Source organism: Mauremys reevesii, linkage group 9 (genome assembly GCF_016161935.1).
Source record: "Mauremys reevesii isolate NIE-2019 linkage group 9, ASM1616193v1, whole genome shotgun sequence".
NCBI lineage: Eukaryota > Metazoa > Chordata > Testudines > Geoemydidae > Mauremys > Mauremys reevesii.
Window position 1 is genome coordinate 89,370,220 of NC_052631.1, and position 19,546 is coordinate 89,389,765.

The window sequence follows — 19,546 nt, forward strand, 5'->3', positions numbered from 1 at the left end:
TGGGAAAAAATCAATATTTATCCACCCTGACACTATTTGTGTCCTCCATCTTTAGCAATTACGATATGTAAATTCTGAAAAGAAAACTATAGCTTTTTTGGACAATAAATATGAATGCTAAAGTTGTGAGGGTTTTAACAAAATTACGTATAAAGATTCCAATGTCATTGACTGATGCGTTTCAGAGACTCCACATTGTTTTATGGTAGAGATTGTGCTTATATTAAGTTTCTTAATACCCTGCTGAACAAGGATGCTGTGGATCATAAATATTGCTATCTCATCCCTTGCAATTTCATAAATGTGAAGAGTACGACAAATAACTTCACTCCAAGGATATTCATTTGGCATCAGAGCATGAAGATGGTTCATCTTCATCCTTAAACCCAAAACGAAGAAATATCAAGTTTTAGGGAAGAAGGCTCAAGGAGACATTAGTACCCAACTCAATTATATGACAAGAAAACTTGAGTGTAAATGAGGTCTGGCAGTTGTTCAACCTCATCTCTACTTAAAACATTCCCTCTATAGCAGGGTTAGGCAACCTTTGGCACACATGTCAAAGGCGACACGCAAGCTGATTTTCAGTGGCACTCACACTGCCTGGGTCCTGGCCACTGGTCCAGGGGGCTCTGCATTTTAATTTAATTTTAAATGAAGCTTCTTAAACATTTTTAAAATCTTATTTACTTTACATACAACAATAGTTTAGTTATATATTATAGATTTATAGAAAGAGATCTTCTAAAAACGTTAAAATGTATTACTGGAACATGAAACCTTAAATTAAAGTGACTAAATGAAGACTTGGCACACCACTTCTGAAAGGCTGCTGACCCCTGCACTATAGGGTATGAAAATTCTTGATAATTAAATGCCATCAATTTGGTTCTATAAGTAACAGGACGAGCCTGCAGCGTCTTTTTTTCATAGAAGAGTGTTTTTTGATTTCACAAAAGTAGTGACTCTACCATTAAAGCCACGCCCTGACTTCAATTAGAACCCTATTTTTATTAAGATATTAATCATCCAATTTTAATTAGAAAAAGGCCACATACACTCAGCCAAGAGGTTAGGAGAAGAATTTTTCCTTAAAATTTAGAAACAAAAAAATAAACTTTCAACTTTACTTAATCCAAACTATTTTTATTATATCTATTTTTACAAGGGCTTGTACTTTTTTGGCCACTTTTTCTTGTTACAGGAAACATTTAAGAACGCCAAATTTCACATATGTATATAAATCTGTAAACACTCAACATACAGTAGTTTCATAAAAAGGACATTTTTCTAGATATCAATGATTCTTCATTATTATGGAATGTATCTCTACCAAAAAGTCATTAAAGTGATTTAAGCTTTAATTACTACGTAATTAAGACTTCAAGTGCCAAACATGTAACTGTGTTCTAGAACTGCCAGGAAACTTGCAAGCTTAGTATACCACATGGGAAACGGCAGTCAGAGAAACAGAATGGTGTGCAAGCACCTTTGGCAGCTGGTACACTTGCTAAGTTCCAAACAAGCAGGGAGCACAGAGAGTGAGAGAGAGAGAGAGAGAGAGAGAGAGAGAGAGTGTGAGTGAGTGAGTGAGAGAGAATACCAACACCACAACAGGAGATACCTGAGGACACCCACCAAAGAAAGCTTTAATGGACAATCAAGCCATCACCTTATAGTGCGCAGTGCTTTACACAATAAGCAGGAAGAGTCTGGCAAATCAGGTATTTTAAAAAAAAGGAAATTCCAAAACTAAAAAACCTTACAAGTCAAATCATTTCAAGATATATGCCATTACCCATTATCTGCAAAAAATAACCTATGTTGAAAACTACAAAAACAAGCTAAGCGTTACAAATCTGATATCAAGTTCAATACCCAATTTATGAACAGTTTAAATACCCAGTGACTAGCCCCTAACCAACTATAACTGCTCCTGTAACAAGACAGTAACAAGGACTACTAAGTATAAATTATTCATACAGCTCTCTCAAAAAATACAAACTTTAATATCTTACTCTTATTCATAAAAAGTTTGGTTTTATACAATCCACAAAAATCAAAGGAAACTTTACCAATTCAGATCTACTGGAATCTCATCTGCCTATGTCAGTTCTCTATGGCACCCATCACTGGATTATACTAGCACATACAAAATGTAATCTGTTCCAACTGAGCAAAATTCCAGAGAAACTATATTAGTCAAACTATAATCAGACACTACTGTATGAATACAGATTAAACATAATTCATGTTGATTTAACAAGAATATTCTAATCACACAAATATGTTTATATTAAAAAGGAACTATTAATGTAATAATCTAAATCGATACTGCATAACAAGTAACACTCCATTTTCAATTTCAATGGTAGTAAACTCAGGTCTCAAAACATTAACAAATTCAGGGGCAGAGTTAAGGTTTTCTGAGTGCTAGTTATTAAAAAGGTTTCTGTTTAATGGTCTGTGTGAGAATTGAGTGTTAAGGTTAATATTCAAATTGTTTATGGGTGTGTTTAATAGTATATCTTCTCTTAAATTACTGGTAAGGTTACTATATGTAATTCAATTTGGTTATAGAACAAGATTAATAATCTACAGTTCTCACATGGTTTTAGGGTTTAGAGAACTTTCAGTATTTACTTTGATTTCCTCTCCTAATACTAACAAGAAGACAAGCTGGAGTCCAAATTAATCAGCCTTCTGGATACACAGTGAACAGTTAGAGAGGTGGTTTTCAAACTGCAGGTTGCGACCCCGTACTGGGTCGTGGCACGTAAGATACTGGGTTACAGCGGCTCTGGTCAGCACCACCAACTGGGCCATTAAAAGTCTCGTCGGCAGTGCTGCCTGGCTAAGGCAGGCTCATTCCTACCTGTTCTGACATCACACTGTGCCCTGGAAGCAGCAGGTCCGGCTCCTAGGTAGGGGCGCCACATGCTGCACCCACACCCACCTCACCCCGAGCACTGGCTCTGGGGACCAGCCAATGGGAGCTGGGGGGGGAAGGGGAGGGTGTGCAGTGCCTGTGGGCGAGAGCCGCACGCAGCTGCTTGCATGCCTCCGCCTAGGTGCCGGACCTGCTGCTGGCCGCTTCCAGGGAGCGGCGCGATCCACAGTGTCAGGACAGGCAGGAAGCCTGCCTTAGCACCCCCGCTGTGCCGCTGCCCGAGATAAGCCTGCGCCCCAGTCCCCTACCCCAGCCCTGAGCCCCTGCGCATCCCGGATACTTTTCCTGCACCCTCACCCTCACCCCAGAGCCCTGACCCCCAGCCCTGAGCCCCCTCCCACACCCTGAATCCTTCATTCCTGGCCCCACCCTGCAGCCCTCACCCCCCGCACCCCAACCCTCTGCCCCAGCCCTGAGCCCCTCCCACACCCCAAACCCCTCATGCCCAGCTCCGTTGGGTCACAGGCATCAACAATTTTCTTCAACTGGATTGCCAGAAAAAAAAGTTTGAAAACCACTCAGAGCAACATGAAATCATTCCTACCTCAAAGGATTCAAGCTGACTCCACTGGATTCCCAGTACATGCTGGCCCAGGGCACTCTCCTCGATCTCATGTATATATAAAGAGTTGCCATAAATGGCTTTCATTACCAGTAACACTCCCCTGTTCACACTGGAGGATAATACATGTGGTAGAAGGATATTTTTCTTTGTAAGTTATGTATTATTTGTAATACCATAGGAGCAACACACACAGACAGGACCATATTGTGCTAGATTCTACAAACACAGAACAAAAAAAAGCTTACAGTCTAAATAGCTACATTTTATACCCTGGACCTTCTAATTTTTTTATACATTACTACACATGACTATTTCCTATCATCCAGGGAGTAGACTGAACTCAACTGTGATACCTACTACTCCCGAGAACTTAAATGACTGAAAATAAATGTGATAGCATATTTTCACATTGTATATATTAAAGGGCCGATAAAATTAAATTCAAATCTATGACTGGCTAATGAGGCAACTATATCATCATCACCATCTTGTTACATTCAAGTAGCAATGGTTAAATTTGTATTGATCTCCAAAAAGTCAACTTAAACAAGTGACTGTGTCAATATTTACATGCAGGAAAGAGTAACAAACTAGGAACACAAAAGGATGCAAGGAGATAAAACAGTTTGTGTTTTATTGAACATGGGAGGGAAAAGAAGAGAAAGTTTCACAGTATGTGCTACTGTTCCTCTCGTGTGCCTTGAAATTAAATTATTTAATGCCAATAATCTTAGAGGTTGCACAATATAAAAGAAAATAAATGCATCTTTTCACATGAACCTGAATTTCCTAAAAATATGTATACAAAACAAAAGTTTCTGAATGACATATCAAAGTGACCACTGATCTTTTAAGAGATGAAATATTACTAAAAGTAGAAACTTTTTCTTCATTTGCATATTCTCCTGTAGGGCATAATGAAAGAAAAACAATAATTTGTATGTAAATGTATCAAAAAATGTATCAGGAGTTTCAGTACTGTATGTAGAAACAAGGAACACAGGCATAACCCCAGGAAAGGACCAGATAGTGAATAAATATACTTAAGAAGGGGAACCTGACCAGACACAAAAAGCAGATGAACAATGAGGAGTCCGGTGGCACCTTAAAGACTAACAGATTTATTCGGGCATAAGCTTTCGTGGATAAAAAACCCATCTGAAGAAGGGGGTTATCCACAAAAGTTTATGCCCAAATAAATCTGTTAGTCTTTAAGGTGCCACCGGACTCCTTGTTATTTTTGTGGATACAAACACAGCTACCCCTCTGATAAAAAGCAGATGGATGAGGCAGAGGCAAAGATGATGCGAACTCCGGTGGTACGGTGGCTATGTGTCTCTGATTAACTGTTCTTCACTCTTTTTCGAGAACTATATCCCATAAACAGAAGGGACAAGGAGTGCTGTAGGGGAAATGCATTAAGTCCCTGCGGAAAGGAGGTGCCTTCAAGATGTTCTTTACCCACTACTTAAGGCGGATTACACCATTAATAAGCCTTTATTAGCCCTCCACAGGCAGTGAGAGGATCACCATTATGCATAGCCTTTGGGAGAGTGTGACCAAATGCCCTCCTGTATTTACACCCTACACACCACTGAAATAATCTTTGTACAAAATATGCCTTGTGAAGTATCATTTGAAAACTAAAATTATGACTGAAATGAGTTTACCAGTCAAAGGGCAAGCCGACGCCTCTAGTCAGGTATGAAAGTTGACTGGCAGTCACCAGTCAAGTGGCCATTCTTCATCAGGGAAGGTCTTGCTAGTGAAGGCAGGGGGCTGGTCTTGATGACCTTTCAAGGTCCCTTCCAGTTCTAGGAGATTGGTATATCTCCAATTATTACCTTTAGGCAGGAACAGATTGATCTCCATTTTTGCAAACAACATGGAACCTCTATCACAGTGAGACTCCCATGTCTGCATCCTCACAGCTGGAAGGAACTTTATCTAGGGTGAGCCTGAGAAGGAGCCAAAATTTACCAGTGTACATTGCCAAAGAGCCACAGTAATACATCAGCAGCCCCCTCTCAGCTCGCCCCACCCCCAGCACCTCCCACCCACTGGCAGCCCCGCCAGGCAGCACCTCCCCCTCTCTCCTACACCTCCGGATCAGCTGTTTCCTGGGGTGCAGGAGGCTCTGGGGGAGGAGCAGGGGCAGGGCCTGGGCCTGTGGCAGAGCCAGGGGCTGAGCAGTGAGCACCCCCTGGCACATTGGAAAGCTGGCATCTGTAGCTCCAGCCCTGGAGTCAGTGCGTATACAAGGAGCCGCATATTAACTTCTGAAGAGCCGCACATGGCTCCAGAGTCACAGGTTGGCCACCCCTGATCTAGGGGTAACCCGGGAAAATGCTTTCAAAGAGTGACTGGACAATAAAAGTGAGGAGCAAAAGCACCCCAGGTATTCTCTTTGTATCTCTCTTACTCGCTCTTTCACCTAAGACGACAAAGGAATCAGCCCTTTGGACTTTGGGGCCAGATGCCAACTTGAGAATTTGGTCAGCTATATTGCTGGGAACGTGTGGTAAGGATTTTACCTTGAATTAAGTCTAGTCTTAGCAACTAGGAAGCATTTTATCTTTATTTCTCTTATAGCCATTTCTGAATTTAATACCTTGTACTTGTACTCACTTAAAAATCTCTGTCATTAAACAAACTGGTTTCATTCTTTAATCAAAACTAATCCAGTGTTGTGTTTAACCTGAACTGGCTGGTAACTCCAATTAAAACAGCAAACTACTGTATATTGACCCTTTACAGGGGCAATGGACCTCTAATATCTGAACTGTCCAGGAGACGACTGGGTAGTACAGAATATCAGTTTCTGGGGGAAATCCAGGACAGGGAGTGTATTAGGGTTACCCTGCAAGTGGTAACCAAGGCTGATGGAAGCCAGACCATTGGCTGAAATGTGGTGGGCAGGTTGCAGCTATACACAGACAGTGTGTGTGTGACTGGCATTCTTGTTTGGCTGTTTGTGGGGCACCCAGGTTGGAAGCTACAGCAGGAAAGGTTTATGAGGCACCCAAGGTTGCAGGGCAGGTGGTAACACAATCCCTTACTAGTCTGGATTGCACTCCATAACATGACAGAGCGTGAAAGGGAAATGGGGGGAGGAAGACTGTATATGACATTTCAATTTTCAGAAAATTCTACATTTTTACATTGCCAAAACAAACTCAGAAGTAACCCCCCTTAAAATATTTCAGTCACCAAGGCCATCTTTGAAAAGATATGCATGTGTGTATTTTGAAAAGGGATACTGGAAAAAGAAAATAAGAGATCCAACTTGAGATGAAAATTAAAACAAATATTTTAGTCCTAAAATGTTGCCTTTCAGTTGTGTACATTATTTACAGAGAAATCATATTAACATTAGATACCTCCAGTACCAAAAACCAGACTAATCACTAATTCTTTTAATTATGATGGAAAGAATGCTGAAACCAACAATTAAGGTTTAATTTGTTAAGAGGATTAATAAAATTAATTCTGGCAAATATGACTTTGGTGAATGTGGTGTTTAATCAGTTTCTGCACAAAATTTTCTAACATTTATAGTTACAAAGATAAACCTTTGAAGATGTACAGAACGTAAACGAAGTCTACGATTTCAAGCTATTTGTTGGAAGATGCATAGATAGGTAGAACCAAAGAACTAACAACCAATCTGCACTGGGTGGTTCTCCAAAACTATGGTAAAGAATACATTGCCTATTTTCCTTACCCAGTTCACTTTACAGTAGCAGTGCCTTTGGTGCTTTGTCACTACTCCCACTGCAGTGCTCCTGCACACCCCTCATCTGTGGGGATAGAGAATGGATGGAAAATCTGTTTTACAGAAGATCCTCAGCAACACACTATAAGAGGTCCTCAATTGCTCACGACATCAATACACAGAGAGCTTCCACATAGTCATTTTTTTTCCAGCTAACAGGCTGTTTGCCTTCCTAGCATGAGTTCCCAAAATCCTTCCTCAGCACCACACTACAAGAGGTCCTCAAATTGCTCAAGACCAGTCAATATCTGTCCTCTGTAAGATGTGAACCGTCTCCGTTCATTTCAAAGTATTAATTCTGAAGCCTCTCTGCACCTTAACTTACCCTTAAATTGTGTGGAATTTCTGGGAGGCTTCATTAATTTCCCTCTCATCTACCTCAAATCCTACACATACTTGAAGTGCTCACAGTGAGTAGGAAAAATCTGGCTAGTGACCAACTGGATGATTTGTCAAGGATTGACAAACAAAAATGAAACAAACAGTGCTGCTGTGCATCTCAGATACAGTGCTAAAGCTAAAAGCAAAAGAATGTGCCTCCTTTAACAGCTGCTTTTATGTATCTATTTTATGTTTACAAAAATGCTATCTATCAGAAAATATTAGAAGGCATGTGTCTATTTCCCAAAAGCAACCACTGACTGTGTCAAAGAAAATATATTCCCTAAAAATATGCTATTAATATAACCGTTATCCAACCCCCTCAGGAATGGCAAGCCTTGTATTGTTCCCTGAGAGTCAAGAGACATTAACTCTGTCAAGCCAGGGATGTAGGGGTGCAAATTTAAAATACAAGACCCTCTAACTGAGAACAGTCCGCTACCATCCTCCAGATACTCAAATTCAGGAAAAGTGGTCTCAACTAGCAAGGACTCAAACCATATACAGCTTTATGCATCACAGTCAATACCTTCAGTTATAACTGGAAGGTACTATGATCTTCAGAAAGTTACTGTATTGTACACTGGCAAGTAGGGAACCAGCCAAATTCTTTGGGAACTGTACCTTTTAGGATAGAATTCTACGATAGGTGCAGAGCATTGCAGTAATACAATCTGGAATGGCATGGTGAACTGTGGCAAGATGCACCCTCTCCCAGAATTCCTGCCTAGTGGATGCTCTTGACCCACAGGATCACCTCTTCTAGGGGCACAAGTAGTGCAACATAACACACAAACTTTGCATAGGACTCCAAAATCATTGTTCTTTACTTGATTTATACAAAAAATAAAATCTTACATGCATTTCTCTGCCTCCGTTTATTCACCACTCCAGAACATTCTTTGTGCTGGACTCAGGGTCCTCTGGGGCAATCCAGTTCTGCTGTAGTGCATGGCTTCAATCATGGAGCCTTCTCTTCTAGCCAGAACTTTGTGTGTGGCTCTCTGAGTCTTTATTCTGTTGCTAGTAACTTTCCAGCCTCCAAACTTCCAGAATCATACAGACAAACTGAAGGAAATGGCATCTCCTAGACCCAACCAACCTCCTCAGAATATAAATTGACCAGTGAGAGTAGTCGTTAAAGTCAAGTACTCTCCACTGTCCTTCACTGATGCCAAGACCAGAAGCGACCATTGTGGTCATCTAGTCTGACTTCCTGTATAACAAAGGACCTAGAACTTCCCCCAAAATAATTCCTAGAACTTGTTATAGAAAAAACATCCAATCTTGATTTTAAAATGATCAGTGATAAAGAATCCACCATGACCCTTGGTAAGTTGTTTCAATGAATAACTACACTCTCAGTAAAAAATGTACACCACATTTCCAGCCTGAATTTGTCTAGCTTCAGCTCCAAGCCATTCAATCACGTTATACCTTTCTCTTCTAAACTGAAGAATCCATCGTCAAATATTTGTTACCCATGAAGTTACGTCCAGAACATAATCAAAATCACCCGCTAACTTTCTCTTTCTTAAGCTAAATAGATTGTGCTCCTTAAATTTATCACTATACAGCATGTTTTCTAATCCTTTAATCATTCTCAGGGCTTTCTCCAATTTATCAACATGCTCCTTGAATTGTGGACACGAGAACTGAACATAGTATTGCAGTACACATCATATCAGTGCCAAATAAAGAGGCAAAATAACCTCTCTACTCCTACTCAAGATCAAAGGAGAACATTTAGCCCTTTTGGCCACAGTATGACAATGGATGCCCATGTTCAGCTGATTATCCATCACCACCCCCAAATCTTTTTCAGAGCCACTGTCACTATAAATATTGCCCATAACAGAAGTGGCCAAACTGGCTCACAAGCCACATGCAGCTCTTTTACTGTTAAAATGGGGCTTGCAGAGCCCACCTTCCCCACATACCAGACAGGGGGCTCGGGACCTCTGCCTTGCAATGGGGTGGTGGCTTCTGCTTCTGCCAGTGGGAATGAGGGTCTCACATATGACAATATTCAGAAGTTCAAGAGCTGGGGTACACCTACCAGGGCTCAGGGCTTTAGCCCTGAAGGACGCACATACTTGGGCTCAAACTTTATCAGTAATGGATTTTATGTTTTCTTCCAGATCAACAACAAAAATGTTAAACAGTGTAGGGCCAAGAACCAATCCCTGCAGGACCCCACTAGAAATGCACACACTCAATTCTCCATTTGCAATTACATTTTGAGACGTACAATTTAGCCAGCTTTTAATCCATTTGATGTGTGCCATATTAATTTTATATCATTCTAGCTTTTTTAACCAAAATATCATGCTGTACCAATTTAAATGCCTTATCCCGACAGTCCTCAACTTTATGCCGTTTGACTTCTGACAAACAGCACTTTTGAATCAGGGTGTCAATTCAGAAACATCGTCTTACGACAATGGGTTTCAACCTTACGACGCTAGGTCCCGCAATGCAGTGTACAGGGAGTCCTCGGACTTACAACACTATTAATCCCTCAGAATTGCGTTGCAAGTCAAAACCACTTTTCCCATAGGAATCAATGGTATGAAGGGGGGATTGGTTCCTGAACCAAGGCTTGAGAACACTATTTTCATCACAATAACACAGACTTTTGTACTAAATGAATTGTAGATAACTAATGTTGCAATATCAATATATTTACCACACACTGTATTTTGTAAGCAGCATTCAAATAAACATATAAACTCATATACGCTGCTCAGAATGCCGGCAACACAGGCTCAGAAAGCCAAGGAGAATGGCACACATGCTGAGCCTCAGCCAATCACTGTTCAGGCTTTCTAATGGACTAAGCCCGGGGCTGGGAGCCAATCAAAAACAAGCAGCAACCCTACCAGGCAACAAGCTACTCTGCTGCCTTGAAGCCAATCAGCTCCATACCAGTATAACACAGACAGGAAGTGATTTCAAGCAAACTTGATGCAAATTGAGAGTCATAGGGGTGAAATAAGCATCTAGGAGCAAAACTGGCAGTCAACTGAAAAGCGTCGTAAGTGGTGTCCGATGTAAGTCGGCGTCTTAAGTCCGAGGACTCCCTGTATTGCGGTTCTGAGTTCTGATGTTTCGACTTACAATGCAATTTTCAAGAACCAATTGTGTTGTAAGTCCGAGGGCTGCCTGTACAAGTCTAAGTCTATTACATCAATGCTATTACCTTTACCAACCAAACTTGTAACCTCATCAAAAAAATATTAAGATAGTTTGACAGGAGTTATTTTCTACAAACCTACGATTATTAGAATTAATTTTATTACCCACCTTTAACTCTTTATTAATTTAGTTTCATATCAGCCACTCCATTATCTTCCCCAGGATCAACAGACTGACAGACCTATAATTACCCAAATCATCCCATTTATCTTTTTAAATATTGGCAAAACATAAGCTTTCTTCCAGTTTTCTTGAACTTCCCCAGTATTCCAAGACTTACTGAAAAACAACATTACTGGTACTGCAAGCTCTTCAGCCAGCTTGTTTGTGACTCTTAGATGCAAGTTATGCAGACCTGTTGATTTTAAAATGTCTGTTTTTAATAGCTGCTGTTTAACATCCTCCTGAGGCACCAGTGGAACGGAAAGAATGTTATATGATATGACTGCATCATCTGTTTTTCACCAAATACAAAACAGAAATATTTATTGAACATGTCTGCCTTTTCTACATTGTTGATAATTTTATCTTTTCCATCTAGTCATGGACCAATACTATTGTTAGGATTCTTTTTGTTCCTAGAATACATGAACTCCTTATTGCCCATAATTCTGCTGGGCCTCAATTTGTACTTGTATCCCCACTTCCCTTATCAATTCTACAATTCCTAGCTTCTGATTTATATTCATGACAGCCAACCTCCCCTTTCTTCCATTTGTTTATATATTTTATAGCTGTCCTCACTTCCCCTGTAAACCGCAGTTTTGTTGGAGGGGGTTTTGTTCTGTTTTTTTTTTAACCAATACAGCCTTCTCCCTCCACTGTGGCTTTTTTCAGCATCTAGAACAGAGTCCTTAAATAATTCCCAATCATTCACATTTTTCTGATTAAATTCTCCCTCTCAGCTGACCTGGCTCCTAATTGTTTTCAGCTTTGTGAAACTGGCCCTTTTCAAGCATCAAGTATATGTGTAGATATCTGTATCAATATCTAAATAACTGGTTTGGACTTTATTCTGTTAGCACACCATAAATTTGATCAAGTCACAATCATTTCTACCTAAACTACCATTCATTTTTAGTTCTGTGACCAATTCCTCTTTATCTGTCAAAACAAGGTCCAACATGAATTCCCGTGTGTTGATGCAACATTTTTTGAGTTAGGAAATTGTCATCTATAATATTTTGAAATCCAAGGAAATTTCAGTACTGGCAGCATGAGACCTTCAGCTTATATCACTCAAATTGAAGTGCCCCATGACCATAAAGTTTTTTTTTACATATTATAGATAGATGCATAAGGAGCCATTCTCTTTCCTACTATGATGTGGTCATCTGTAGCAGTCACCAACTAATACCACATCTTGTGCTTTATCTATTAGGACACTGTTCCTAAACATTCAAAATCACTGTGATCAGTGGCAGTCCATTTTAGTCTGGTGTATATCTGCTAGAGGTCCTGACAACAATGGTGGCTACACAAAGATACACAAACACTGGCATTCCATGACACAGCCATTTCAATTCATAAGTTGTACAGACTCACTCCCCAAATCTTCACATTTCTCCCTCCTCAAAAAAAGGAGGAAAGAAAAGGTGCGTGACAAATACCCTGGGGCTACTTTGGCACTTAACTTCTAAATAGAGAATCTGCTGTTACACTTCATATATTCAGACAGTAAACAATTATAATGATCATACAGTTACATGAAAACGTTATTGGTCAGTTTCCATCTACAACGTATAAATACATTTCATGCCTTATCTTAGGAAAGAGATAGACAAGGACAGAGTTGGTAGGGCCTCCGAACGCTAGTGTCACCCCAATCTTCTGACTGGTTGGGGTAGCTATGTCAGACTTGGCCCCCTGCAAGGTGGGTCTTTGGCACTGGTGTGCCTCAGCAAGATGAATGGTCCCAAGGAGAGGTGGAATCTCCCAACTTTTCTTGAGCCCAGTAGCCCACTTCACACCTCCACTGGGAGAAGAGAATTGTGCTTGCTCCACTATCCGTCTCAGGTTCAATTACATCTTGACTGACTCTTCTGAAGCCATTAACTAAGGGGAACTTTCCTCCTGAATTTCCTCACATAGTTGCCTCCCACCACTTTGGAGCCTTTCCCCACCCTCTACTTGGTATCACAAGTCTGACAGTATTATTTACCGCCCTCCACTTCCGTGTTGTCCATGGAGTTCTGGCACAGAACCTTTTGGCCATATCTCAGTTTCACCAGGATTTCTGACTGCTGACAGTCCACACTGACTTAATTTCTCTGTCAATGGTAAGCAGAGTGCTTGGCCCCACAGCCAATAAGTCTGGCTTTGGCACGTTTGTATCTGGAGATTGCTACAGTGAGCATCCCAGAATCTTCTTTAGCATCCATTTTGACTAGCTATAAGCATGATGGGATTCATCACAGGGACATTTACCCACATTTGCCTTCCAGCACCTGACAGGCGCACTACACAGGGTGTGTCATCCCTCCAGGATCCTTCCACTTATTCACACCTCCCATTTCCACTGGTGGTCTGTCCAGGTTCAACCCTCTAGGCTACAACACGACACATGCAGAGGACTGGGGTGTAAATTCATATGCCTCCACATTATAGACACACACCTCATGTCTGTACTCAGACAGGTAAGCCTACTGCACTTGTGAGACGGTGTCCCAATCGTTCTCTGGATGGGCTGCCACAAAGTTAATCTGCTATGAGGCACAGCCAACTCCCTGGCATATGGCCACTGGGCAGTTTACCTTTTTGCGTCCCAGTCTCTGAAGGGCATAGACATGTTAATACCCTGAAATCAGTCCTTGGGATTTGGCTTGGGGCTTCTGCTCCCTCAAGCTTGGGACCAAAAAAAAGGAAACAGCCCTATGGCCATTCACCATGAAACTAACCATGCTCAACATAAAACACTTGGGGATTCAGTGGCTAGATCCCTCACACAGCAGTCTGATAAGTGGCCAAGAGGAAGCATGCAACTCGAGCTGACACCCTACTCCTACACACATTTTCTCTGTGGCCTTCAATATAGTTAGGCTTAGAAGGATTAAATTTCTATTGCTAAATACAGTGAAATTGATGTTTACTGACAAACACACAGACAAAAAAATATTTCTATTCATAAGGAAATTTACAGATAAAGAAAAATGCTGCTTGAGAACCTGAGACTTTGATTTAAGAATATTTACACTTTGCGTATTTTGACATGTAATGGTACAATCTGTGTTTAATTATTATAAAGCTTTTTTAACATTTTTAATCTCAATGTCTCCTGCCAGTAAATAATCACTGTCTAACCCTCCCACATTATCTGACCCAGACCCATAATTTCCCACAACTGTAAAAAAATTTTAAATGTATATATTTTTTAGAAAACATAAAAAAACAAACATCGATATTACCAATTATTAAACAAAAACTGAATTCTACCAAGCCTGTTTCTCTCAGCTTGGTCTTTCACACTTCTCTCCTAGTTCTGATGCTATTTCTCTGATCACTCACTCCATTGTACTAGACGATGTACAAAGTACAGGAGCACACTCCCTGCAACAAAAATCTTACAATCTAACTTCAGGATGCAATAGGGGATATAACAAATAGCAGGAATTATGCTAATGAGTGCTGAATTGAGGGGTAAAGTCTTGGGTTCCCTCTTTTTGCAGGACAGGAAAATACTTGCTTTCTTGAGGTTCCAAAAGATTTGGCTTGTCTATATGCAATTCTATTCTGGGATACTTAAACTCTGAAAATCCTCCTTTATCAATAAAAAAGCAAGATGTTGATTCTGAGGAGTCTGGACATCAGCAACTGTTCTAGGTTTGTTTGTTTTTTTAAATCATGTTGCTTTCTGGATGTCACACTTTTGTGGGGAGGAAAATCCCTGGCCGGGGGGGCACACATTATCAGAACAGAAATAGGCTCCTAGTGCTGCAAGGAGGCAATAAGCGTGGGTGTCAGAAACATAGGGGAAATCCTTGCTTGCATCTCTCCAGCCATCTGCTCTGCCTGCTGCAAGTGATAAAGTATGGTTCCTTAAGTAGGACACTGGAGAGTTGGAAAATGGAGTGTCCTACCTGAGAGTTCTTCAGTTTTTAACAGTTGCATTACAAGTGGCTGTTTGAGCTTCTCCTGCTTTCCCAGTGGCAGTTACTACTGTGGTTCCTTCAGCCTGTGCCTCCTTTGACAGCTCTTCTACCTCTAATTCATTGCACAAAAAGAGAACCAACCCATGTAAAGGCTTAGGGAAAACACTAACAAGAAGAGAATTCTCTTTTTTTGAATCTAATAATAATAGGGTTGTCACCATGTCTCTCACACCAGGACATAATCAGAGTGCTCTTCAAGCTGTGGGGGTTAGACATTAAAGCTTAAAAAGGTAGAAGCCATTCATAAACAGGGAAGGAAAAACAATGCAATGTAGTTGATGTTGAATAATAATCAAGAGATCCGTATTCATTAGTTTTACCTAGGAAATAAAATTTGGTCTTCATTAAGTGAAAGTAATACTACTGCAGTATTTGTTCAGCATTATTTCAACTAGGAGTTTAATGAAGTGAAATTAGCTTTCAAATATACTCTTCTTAAGTGATTAGCAAACTTTACTAACAATTATAATTAAATTTTCGTTTTTAAATATGATTAGAGGGGAAAAAAAACTGATAGTGAGGGGAAAAAAACTGACCAAACTGGAATATCGCCAAAAATCAGATTAACACCACAATTTATTTTTAAAAAGAAAAATCGATCTGGCTATTAAGATCGTTTCTCAAAGATATGACTACTCATCCCTGACAGCTCTAAATTGTTTCTATAGCATTTGAGATTTCTAGAATTGAAAGATCAGTTTCTTATCCTGTGCCACATGGATATCCAGCAATCCACCACTGAAGGATTATGTCTTGCTCAGAAGTATGAAGTCAGAGACAACACAAGTGTTACTAAGAGCCCCTACATGAGCAGTAGATACTGAGACAGACACATATTTGGAAAAAAGTGAGTACCATAATGGTTAATTATAAAATTTTCAATTTCTCAAGACGTATGTATGGAATAACAATGCAATCCACAGAGACAATAGATAAAGGATAATGCTTTGACAGGGATTCTAATATACATTTCTTGCAATATTCTGTGTGTCCAAGGAGACCAATCTTTTGTGAAAGGATAACTTGGTTGCATTCAAATAACCCACTGAGAGTCCAAAAAAAGTCATCAATTAAAAGTTGTAACAGGGTGGTCAAATCACCACTTCGCACATTTCTGCAGAACTGTCTGTTCTTTCTGCCTACAAGAGAGTCAAATTTTTAAGTCCAGAAGGGACCACCAGATTACATAGCTCAGGGGTTCTCAAACTGGGGGTCAGGACCCCTCAGGGGGTCATGAGGTTATTACATTGGGGGGGGGGCCCACAAGCTGTCAGCCTCCAGCCCAAACCTCACTTTGCATCCAGCATTTATAATGGTGTTAAATATATTAAAAAGGGTTCTTAATTTATAAAAGGGGTTGCACTTAACAGCTTGCAATGTGAAAGGGGTCACCAGTACAAAAGTTTGAGAATCACTGACCTAGTCTGACCTCCTGTAGACCACAGGCCATTAAACATCACCCAGCCAAGACCAACAATCAGAATTAGACCAAAGTATTACAGACCTCAGGAGACTGAATTACCATTGGGACCAAAGTGCACCAAATCCCAAGGTCAACTGATTCACTGCTCTTGTTGATTGAACATTTGTTCATGAGTGGATCCATCATATTTTCACTTGAGTTGACGTAACATTCTAATACACACTTAACAGATTATTTAGATACCTCCTCTACAAAGGGTGGTGGAAAGCAACAATCACCCAACTATTACTGTCTTATATTAAGACATTGTTAATACACTGCTGAGATTTGCAGTGAACACAAGCCTAAAATCAAATTGTTGAATTTAGACTCCAAATTTGACACAACTCTTTAAAGAGAACTTTTGCAGAAGAAAATTTGTCAAGATTACTCCCTTAGGAAATTTAAGCTTGAAAAGCTCACTTTTTCCGCCTCCCTCTAAACCAGTGGTCCCCGACTTTTTTGGCTGGCGGGCGCCAGCCGAAGGACCACTGTGGCGGTGGAGCACCCGCCGAAATGCTGCCGAATTTCGGCGGCGACGCCTCTCGATGACGCCGCTTGCCGTCGACAAGCGACATCATCGAGAGGCATCCCCGCCGAAATGCTGGCAGGTGCTCTCCCGGGGGCCAGGACGTGGGCGCCGCGTTGGGGACCACTGCTCTAAACCACCATCGTCCCTACAAACTTCTCACATACACTTTAATAACTTTGCAGGCATAGGCCACATTTCATATTCTACACTGAAAGACCACCAAGACATTTATTCTCCTAATTCATTATTTCCAGCAAGGAAGTTGATAGAACTGCTCAGATTCTTCAGATATTTCTGTTTCTGATGTTTCAGAGAGCAGCTGCCTCCACAGGAGACCGGAAACATCACTTGTTTGGCATACTTATGTTTCTATTCTCCATTTTATATACATGCTTCCTCTAAGGCCCCTTGTAATTAGAAGACTAGAAAAGAGCAGGAGTTCACAGCAGATATAGCACCCCATTAACATCCTTACTTCTGCGCTGCTGCTGTGCCCCCAGGACAATACGCAGAGCCCCATCACCCCAGAGCCGATACCCGGAGCTCACAGCTCCCCTGACACATTCCCACACCTCCTCTGGAAGCCCTACCCCATAGTCTGAGAACGACTGATCTAACAGACCTAAGGAACTCAGTAGGATTAGAACTCAATTGTCAGACATAAAAGTTGTATGTAAGCAGGAGGGAGTTGGGTCTGGGTTACGAACAGGATTCCACATTGCCTCCCTGACCCCTGCTTGCCTCCCTGACCCCTGCTCCCCACCTCTACCCTACAGGTTTACTATCTTGGCCCTAATGCTCACTTTGGTTCTCCAGTACACTCCCTCAAAATCCTCTTCTACCCCATTCTGCATACCAAATGGTGGTTTTCCTATTGTTGCTCCTGGAGAGATGTCTGATCTCCCAGGAGGCATTACAAAAGGAAGCCTATGTTATCTCTTGATAGAATCCAGCTTTTAAAAAAAAAAAGTTGCCCATTTTGCTCTGTATGGAATACAGTGCTGCCTCAAAATGTCCAATGCCATGCACGCCATGGCAGCACATGAAGCAATGGATGATTCAGTATCTCTTTTGAAAGGGATTTTCAATATTCCAGTCAGCTAAATCCTTTACAGAACCTATCCCACTGACAGAAATCAAAATCATTTTTTGCTCAAGAACTATTCTAAGGTAAAGGAAGGATGAGTCAATCTTCAGGTCGAAGAATTTGGTCTCATCCAAATGGTTCTGGTATGATTTCAGAGACCCTAAAAAAAGTGAACTTTTTATTGTGATGGTTGGATCACTTTTCCTCAACAAATTCCCATATGGAGAAAATGAATGTGTCTTTCCTACACTTTCCCCACAGTCTTCGTTAAGAAACTGATGACCCAAATTATCCAATTCAGAGTACAAGGAAAATGGTTTTTTTTTTTTACTTCTGAGGAAATCACTGGAAGAAGCCTGTTTGATTTTTTGGGAATAGTGTTTCTGGTTCCTGCATCAAGAATCCTGAAAGAGAAGAGAGCCCCAGTTTACCTCCCTTTACTGGGACAGTGAGTGGCCATATGGGGTCAAATCAATGGTCCATACAGCCCAGTAGCCAATGCCAGGTACTTCAGAGGGAAAGAACAGAATAGGCAATAGATGATCTACCCCATCCTCCAGTCCTAGCTTCTGCAATCCCAAGAGCACAGTGTTGCATTCCTGATCAGCTTGGCTAATAGCCATTGATGGACCTCTCCTTTATGAACTTATCTAATTATTTTTTAATCCTTTTATAGTTTTGCCCTTCAGAGTACCCTCACGCAATGAGTTACAAGTTGACTGTGTGTTGACTGAGCATTGACTGTGCTGTCCTTTTCTTAGCTTTAAATCTCCTGTTCATTAATTTCATTTGGTGACCTCTGGTTATTGCATTATGTAAAGGAGTAAATAACCCTTCCCTACTCATTTTCTCCGCACCATTCTTGATTTTATAGACCTCCATCATATTCCCCCTTAGTTGTCTCTTTTCCAAGCTGAAAAGTTCCCTTTTTTAATCTCACCTTATATGAAAGCTGTTTGAGACACTTCAAAAACTAGTCTAAAAGAAAAGTTTGAAGCCTGAAGAAAACTAGCAGTTGGGACACTCACCATGTTCCATCTCACAGTCATGGGCAAAAACAGAAAATCGAGGTAGGGTAGGGACCGCTCCACCATTTATGTCACCATCCAGGAAGGCAAAGGGCACATGTATGGCCCTTATAGACACTACCATAAAAATAAAAAAAGTAAAAATCTTCCATGCAGGAAGCACATGAGAACCTACAGAGGAATCCACCTGACATACGTGAAGAAGCTGTTTTACATCTAGATTTCTGACTCAGACTTCATTGGTTGTAACTGAGAAAACTGCACAAATGGGTGTCACTGGAATCCAGAGAACAACTGCAATCTCTCTCTAGCCAAAGTCAAGAAGAAACTGACCAACATTTGAAAATCAGTATTTATCAATGAAACAACATGGTGCTTAACATCAGGTAGGGGCATGGCTCATGCTCTATCCTGCTATCA

At 40.8% G+C, this 19,546-nt stretch overlaps 1 protein-coding gene across 4 annotated transcripts in view; it reads right to left on the reverse strand.

Annotated features, from left to right (window-relative positions):
- STAG2 (stromal antigen 2) overlaps positions 1-19,546 on the reverse strand; it is a 151,845-nt gene that overhangs the window by 112,804 nt on the left and 19,495 nt on the right. The gene's annotated exons all lie outside the window — the stretch shown is intronic.